Source organism: Zingiber officinale, chromosome 8A (genome assembly GCF_018446385.1).
Source record: "Zingiber officinale cultivar Zhangliang chromosome 8A, Zo_v1.1, whole genome shotgun sequence".
Taxonomy (NCBI): Eukaryota; Viridiplantae; Streptophyta; class Magnoliopsida; order Zingiberales; family Zingiberaceae; genus Zingiber; species Zingiber officinale.
In genome coordinates, this window is record NC_056000.1 from 63,235,256 (window position 1) to 63,243,454 (window position 8,199).

Genomic DNA, 8,199 nt, shown 5'->3' on the forward strand with positions numbered 1-8,199 from the left:
AAGGAAACTCTCACACTCAAAAGCAAGAAGGCCACAGCTCTAACCGAAAGGGAACTCCAACGGCAACGCAGATCGTGAAGTGACCCAAAAGGAGGACCATCTAGCAAGCGACCCATTATCCAAAGTGTGCTACTTGGGGAAAATTCACCCAGGGGTTTGTCGCAAGGGCACACGAGGATGTTTTGAATGTGGACAAGAAGGGCACATGGCTAAGCACGAACAAGACCGGTCTTCCTCAGCCACAGCAGATTCAGTATGCAGACCACCGGCTCAGTTATATCGATGCAGGCCGGTCTAGAAGGTCCACTTATCAGCCAGGCAGATAAGCCCCTCCAGCTATGGCGAATGCGAGGATCTACTCACTCACGAGAGGGCGAGCTAATGCCTCGGCATTGTCACAGTCGATTAGCATTTTTCAAAGATAGTGCTACTTCTATTTGACATCGGGCAACCCATTCATATATAGCCGGATGTTCTCCGAAAAGTTAGAAATACCCTCAAGTACTCGGTGGTCGGTTTTTGACTACCTTCAGGAGAGATCATGGCATCCACGCATGGCTCAGAGCAGTGCCGGTCATTATAGCAGCCAGAGATGAACCGATAGTGCTAGAGATGACCGACTATGACGTTATCTTTGGAATGGACTTTCGATCAAGATGACGGTGCTACCATAGAGTGCCGTAAACATAAAGAAGCGGTAGTGCAATTTGAATACAATGGGAACCAAAGAGAAAGGCCAAGAAGTTTCTCTCAGCTATGAAAGCACAGAGGTTGGATGTACGGGATTCCTAGCACATGTAGTCAACGCCGGACAAGAACCAATAGCTAGCAGAGGTTCGAGTCGTATGTGACTACCAGTCTTTCCTGAAGAGTTACGGGCTTAGCACCAGACAGGAGATTGACTTTGAGATAGAGCTCATTCCGGTACAAATCCTATCTCCAAAGCGCCTTATCGCATGGCTCAGCAGAATCAAGGAACTTGTGGAGCAACTACAAGAGCGCTGACAAGGGTTTCATACATGAGTCACTCACCATGGGGCGCTCGTATTGTTCGTGAAGAAGAAGGATGGAAGCATGCGATTGTGCATAGACTACGGATCACCGAACCAAGTCACGATCAAGAATGTATCCTTCCCGTAATCGATGACTGCTCGACCAAAGGAGCAGTTTCTAAGATAGATCTCGATCAGGTTATCATCAAGTGAAGGTTAAAGAAGGGATATACCCAAGACAACATAGGACCGGATACGGACACTACGAGTTCGTAGTCATGCCCTTTAGGCGTGACTAATGCTCCAGCTACATTCATGGATCTCATGAAAGGAGTATTCGGGAGTATTTAGATAAGTTTGTTATTGTGTTTATCGATGACATTCTTATCTACTAGGAACTCAGGAAGAACACTCGTAACACCTGAAACTAGTATTGCAGACCCTTCAGCAGAACCAACTATACGCCAAGTTCACGAAATGTGAATTTTGGCTAGATCAGTGTCCTTCCCGGGTCACATCATCTCAAAGGATGGTATTATGGTAGATCCCAACAAGATAGAGTAAGTAACTGGAAGAGACCTAAGAACGCCATGAAATCAGGAGCTTTCTAGGGCAGGTTATTACAGAAAGTTTGTAGAGGACTTCTCCAGATAGCCTCCCACCGATGCTCTCACCGAAAGAAGAAAATTTCGGTGGAGGACTGAGGGCGGCAGTGAGCTCAAAAGGAGATTGACCAAGGTGCTCCCATTTTGGCTCTACCAGACAACACCAGCAGCTTTGACATCTATAGTGATGCCTCTAAGTTGGGACTAGGAGCAGTACTGATGCAAAACGGCAAGGTGATCGCCTATGCCTCCAGACAACTCAAGGATTATAAGAAGAATTACCCTACTCATGACCTTGAGCTTGCAGCAGTAGTGTTCGCTCTCAAAATTTGGAGGCATTACTTATATGGAGCTCAGTGCAGAGTGTATACAGATCATCAGAGTCTGAAGTACTTCTTCACTCAGAAGGATCTGAACATGCGACAGCGTAGATAGCTTGAGCTGGTCAAAGACTACGATATAGACATCCTCTACCATCCAGGGAAAGCCAATAAGGTAGCGGATGCACTTAGCAGAAAATCCAGTGCTACCTTATTATCTCTTACAGCCATGTCACCACCCCTACAGAAGGAGATCGTAGATTTTGGTCTCAAACTCATCGTTGGACAGCTCTCTACTATGACCTTAGAGTCTACCTTGCTTGGTGATATTCAGTCAGCTCGGGAGCAGGATCCTGAAATTCAGAAAATCAAGCAAGGGCTAGCAGAATCAGAAAGTAGAGAATTCAGAGAGTCCGATAGCGGGATGTTGTATTCTGGTGACAGACTCTGTGTTCCAGATCAGGAGGAGCTACGGAGACAGATTTTAGATGAGGCTCACAAGACTCCCTATGCGATGCATCCAGGTTCCACCAAAATGTATCAAGACCTGAAGAACTATTTTTGGTGGCCCGGGATGAAGCGAGACATCGCCAGATATGTTAGCATCTGCCTCACCTGTCAGAGGGTCAAGGCAGAACATCAGCGACCAGGAGGAGTTCTACAGCCTATACAGATTCCAGAATGGAAGTGGGAGGATATCTCTATGGATTTCATAGTGGGACTGCCCAGAACCACGAATGGTTTTGACGCCATCTGGGTAATAGTCGACAGGTTGACTAAATCAGCCCACTTCTTAGCTATCAAGATATCCTACTCCATGGAGAAGCTAGCTCAGTTGTATCTCCAGGAGATCGTCAGACTACATGGAGTCCCACGAACCATCATTTCGGATAGAGACAGCAGATTCACATCACACTTCTGGGAGTGTGTACAGTCAGCGTTGGGCACTAAGTTAAAGTTCAGCACAGTATTCCACCCTCAGACAGATGGTCAGACGGAGCGAGTAAACCAGGTACTCGAAGATATGCTCCGAGCGTGTGCCCTAGACTTCAAAGGAAGTTGGTGCAAATATCTGAGCTTAGCAGAATTTGCATACAACAACAGCTATCAGGCCACTATCGGCATGGCACCTTATGAGGCTCTCTATGGGCGGAGGTGTAGATCTCCAATCTGCTGGTATGAGAGTGGTGAACAGAAAGAACTAGAGCTTCAGACAGATCTAGTAGCAGATACCACAGCAGCTATACAGCAGATCCGCCAGAGGATAGAGACAGCTCAGAGCCGCCAGAAGAGCTATGTTGATACACGGCGCAGACCCTTAGAGTTTTCAGTTGGGGATTCAATGTTCCTCAGAGTAGCTCCCATGAAGGGAGTAATGCGTTTTGGGAAGAAGGCAAGCTAAGTCCAAGATATGTGGGACCATACCTTATCAGCAGAAGAGTAGGCAAGGTAGCATATGAGCTAGAACTACCCCAGGAAATGTCAGCTGTCCACAACGTATTTCATGTCTCTATGCTGAAGAAGCATACCCCAGATGCCACCCAGGTGATTGAGCCCCAGTCGGTACAGATCCGTGAAGACCTCAACTATGATATTCGGCCTATTCAGATAATAGACCGAGCAGTTAAGAAATTGCGGAACAAGGAAGTACCGTTAGTCAAAGTCATTTGGCACAGTCACACAGCAGAAGAGGCAACTTGGGAGACAGAAGCCAGCATGAGACAGAAGTACCCAGAATTGTTCTAAGTTCGAGGACGAACTTTTTATAAGGTATGGGGGATTGTAACGCCCGAAGATTCTCAAACTTGCATTATAAATATTCTATGATTTTTCTGGAATTTTTAGATATTTTTTCGGAATTTTCCGAGTAGCGGAAGCAGCAAAAAAAAATAATAATAATAATTAGAACCGCAAAATAGCTTAGGCGGGGATCGAACCCGAGACCTATGGCTTAAGGATAATGTTAGTAACCAGTTGAACCCAGCAGGGCCGTGCTGAAAGGAAAGGGAATCAATTATATTTATAATTGGTTTGGCCGAATTAATTATTTAGTATAAATAGGAAAACATAAGTTGGTTTGGTTTATTTTGTGTTGGTTCGGCAACTCCTCCTTCACCCTAATCTCACCGATGCCACCTCTCCCTCTCCTCCCTCTCTCGGCGCCAACACCCAAGCAACCCTAGGGTTTCATCCCTAGGGCCATAGGAGTGCCTCCTGGGGACATCTCGGACACGAGGACGCTCCCCTCCGCGAGTAGAGCACGTGGACGCGAACGAATTGTCGAGAAGTCATCTCCATCGGAATTTCTAGCGATTAGATTTGTAAGAAATCTAACACACAAGGTAAGAAACCCCTCACCTGCAGTATAATAGCTACCGTGTGATTTTTCTGTGCATTAGTTTAGTTATATGCGTATGTTTTCGACATATAGGGTGTATTTAACCCTCCTCGCAGGTTTAGGGATTTAGTGAGTACCTTTAGATGGGCCGAACACATCTTTTCTCCTTCAGTTAGAGGTTTAGATGCTGTTGGGTGCCTAAAGGTAGTCTCCCTAATAGAGAGGGGAGTTAAAGCGCACTAGGTGTTCGATTAAATAACCAGCTTAGAAAAGAATGCAACTTAGGCATTTTTATTAGCACGGTTGAATGCATTAGAAGCATCTAAATTAGTAAATCAGTTTATTCTAGCTTATATGGGACTACGGTCCAATGGGTGGGCTCCCACAGTCGCCTATAGGTTCAGACAACCTAGCTCTAGGTTCAGATAACCTAGAAACAGCAATTTAGAACAGTTTAGCTATACTCAGTATTTTACTTTTCAGTTGGCATTAGATATCCATTGGGCTGGGCTCCCATAGTCGGTCCCTAGGTTTAGATAACCTAGTAGCTCTACTAAATTCGGGACTTGCAACCCGGGTCTAGTTAGAGATGCGCGCATAGCACGTACAGTGGCCCAAACAAGATGTTTAGTATTTTCACTTATTATATGTATATGGTTTTCAACCTTTCACAAATTAGTTCGTGAATTCAGTACAGTTCTAGCAGTAGCTCAGTATTAGCGTAGCTCAGTTCTTAGTATCAGCTTAGTTTTTCCCTGTGAATATGCATGATGACTTTATGTTCAGCTTTAGATATGCCATGATTGTATGCTTATATGCCATGTCATGCTTAGTTTATTCAGTATATCCAGCATATGTTTTAAACAGCATGATTTAAAATCATATTTGCATCGTTGAATGTTTTTGTGAGGTAGATGGTTTCTTACTAAGCTTTTTAGCTTATAGATACTACTTTTCTTATACTGCAGATAAAGGTAAAGGAAAAGTGGATCAGTAGCGGAGGCTGGAGGGCAATGCTATCAAGATGTGTGTGGGCAGGAGTTGGAATAAAGATCTTTGGGATCTAAACAGTTTTACTTCAGTATTAGCACTTTGCGTTTTTAGTTTTCATTATTCAGTTTTGATTGTTAAGTGTTATGAGATAGTAAACCATGCACTATGTAGTATGCCAGGTTTAGAATGTTAGTAGTTTTATATTAGTGTGATTTGCATTGGTTTAGAGTTGTTGTGTGAGGTTTTGGCACGCCAAAGTGCTGAAATCAGATTCTCGGGCGAAATCAGAACTCTGATCGGTCTCCAGACCGATCAGGGCCTGAGCAGTGCCACTGGATCGGTCAGCCGACCGATCCAGACAGATACAGTATGCTACTGTATCCTCCTGGATCGGTCAGCCGATCGATCCAGACATACCTGGATCGGTCTGCCGACCGATCCAGCCACACCTGGATCGGTCTGCCGACCGATCCAGTTGGGAACAGAACGACCGCAGCTCCGATCGATCTGTGGATCGATCGGCAGGTCTGTAGGTAGTTGGGAAGTTTAGTTTCTAGTCCCTAGCTCAGTTGGGATGTTCAGTTTCCCCTCCTTAGCATGTGTACACCCGCAAAGAAGGTCTTTAGACCTTTCTTATCAGTTGTATCCGTCCTTAGTAGAGTAAAATTTTAATTAGCCCAGCTTTCCGCACAGTATAGCACAGCAAAATTGTAGCGACCGGCCTTACAGCCAGTACCCAGAAGGTGGGTCGTTACAGAAATAACGACAAACTCAAGGTAATTGGGACAGGTAATATTAAACTCAAAACTGATTTTATTATTAAGAAAGTGTTACTTGTTGAAAATCTCAAATACAATCTTCTTAGCATCAGTCAATTGTGTGATTATAGATATAAGGTTAAGTTCTTACCCTCTGAATTCTTAATTAAGCAAATAGATAACCCTACCATAAAATTAAGAGAGTTTAGAAAGGACAACATCTATGCAATCAACCTAACTAGTTCTTCACTTAAGTGTCGTTTGACACAAAAAGAAGAAACTTGGCTATGACATAGAAGAATGTCACACACAAACTTTAGAAATCTAAGTAAATTAAATGGATTAGTTAGAGACTTACCAAAATTACCCAACTTACACTCAGCAATTTGTAATATCTGTCAACAAGAAAAATAAATAAAGTCAACTCACAAATCAATTAATCAGCTTCAAACAAATTCTATACTAGAAATGTTTCACTTGGACATATTTGACTCCCATGGAATCAAATCAATAAATAGGAGCCTTTATTGCCTAGTAATAATAGATGATTACTCTATATTCACTTAGATAAAATTCTTAAAAAGCAAGGATGAAACATTTAAAGTATTCAGTAATTTTTGTAAACAAATTGAAAATGAAAAAAAACAGCAAAATTAAAAGAATCAGAAGTGATAACGGAAGTGAATTTAAAAATCATAGTTTTAATCAATTCTACTTTAAAAATGGATATCATCACGAATTTTCCTGCCCTATGACACTCCAACAAAAATGAATAGTAGAAAGAATAGAACTCTACTTGAAACCTTTAGGACAATGTTAAATGAATATTAAATTACCAAAATATTTTTGAACAGAAGCTGTTAGCACAGCATGTCATGTATAAAATAGAACCACAATAAATAAAACTTATAATAAAACCTCATTTGAACTCTATTAAAATAAATAACCCAATATTAAATACTTTAAAGTATTTGGATGCCCAACCTACATACTAAATACAAGAGAACACTTAAAAAAATTTATCTCAAAAGTAGAAAATGGAATCTTTGTAGGCTACTCATTAAATAGTAGAGGTTACAGAGTATATAACAAAGTCACACTAAGAATTGAAGAAACCTCAAATGTAAAATTTGAAGAGACCAACCAAAACTTAGAACAAACCTAGATTCAAACAATTGATTTTGTTCAAGGTAGCAGTAGTCAAGGGGGAGCTAGTGAAAACCTAAGTCACGAAGAAGAAGATCAACCTCAAGTAAATGAACCCACTAGAACTATAAGAGTTAACCCAAACCATCCAATTGACCAAATAATTAGTGATCTAGACCTAAGAGTTCAGACTAGATTGCCCTTTAGAAATTCAAGTCAAATATCTTTGATCTTGAAAATTGAACCCAAAACTATAGAAGAATCCTTACTTAACCCAGACTAGATCATAACAATGCAGGAAGAACTAGCCCAATTTGAAAGAAACGAAGTCTGAGACTTAGTACCACCACCTAACAATAAAAAGGTAATAGAAATAAAATGGATATTTAGAAATAAACTGATTGAAAGTGGAGAAATTATTAGAAACAAGGCTATACTAGTGGCTAAGGGATTTACTCAAGTAGAAATGCTTGACTATGATGAAATATATGCCCCAGTAGCTAGACTTGAGTCTATCCCAATGTTACTTAGCTATGCAACCTATAAAGGATTTATGATCTATCAAATAGACATAAAATCTACCTTTTTAAATGGGCTAATAAAAGAAGAAGTTTATGTAGGTCAACCATCTAGGTTTGAGAGTTTAGACCATACTGACCATATCTTTAAACTTAAGAAGACATTGTATAGTCTTAAACAAGCACCTAGGGCCTGGTATGAAAGGTTGACCTCTTACCTAATTTCCAAAGGATTCAACCAATGGCAAATTGATCCAACTCTGTTTATAAAATCAATCAACTAAGATATTTTTATAGCCCAAGTATATGTAGACAACATAATCTTTGGTTCAACTAATTCAGAATTTTTACAAGAATTTATAACCTTAATGGAATAAGAATTTGAAATGAGCTTAGTGGATAAACTAACTTACTTTTTAGGTCTACAAAATAAACAAACTAATGAAAAAATTATGTCTATCAACAAAAATATATTAAGAAATTGCTTAAAAAAATTAAAATGGAAAACACCAAAGAAATATAAACTCCA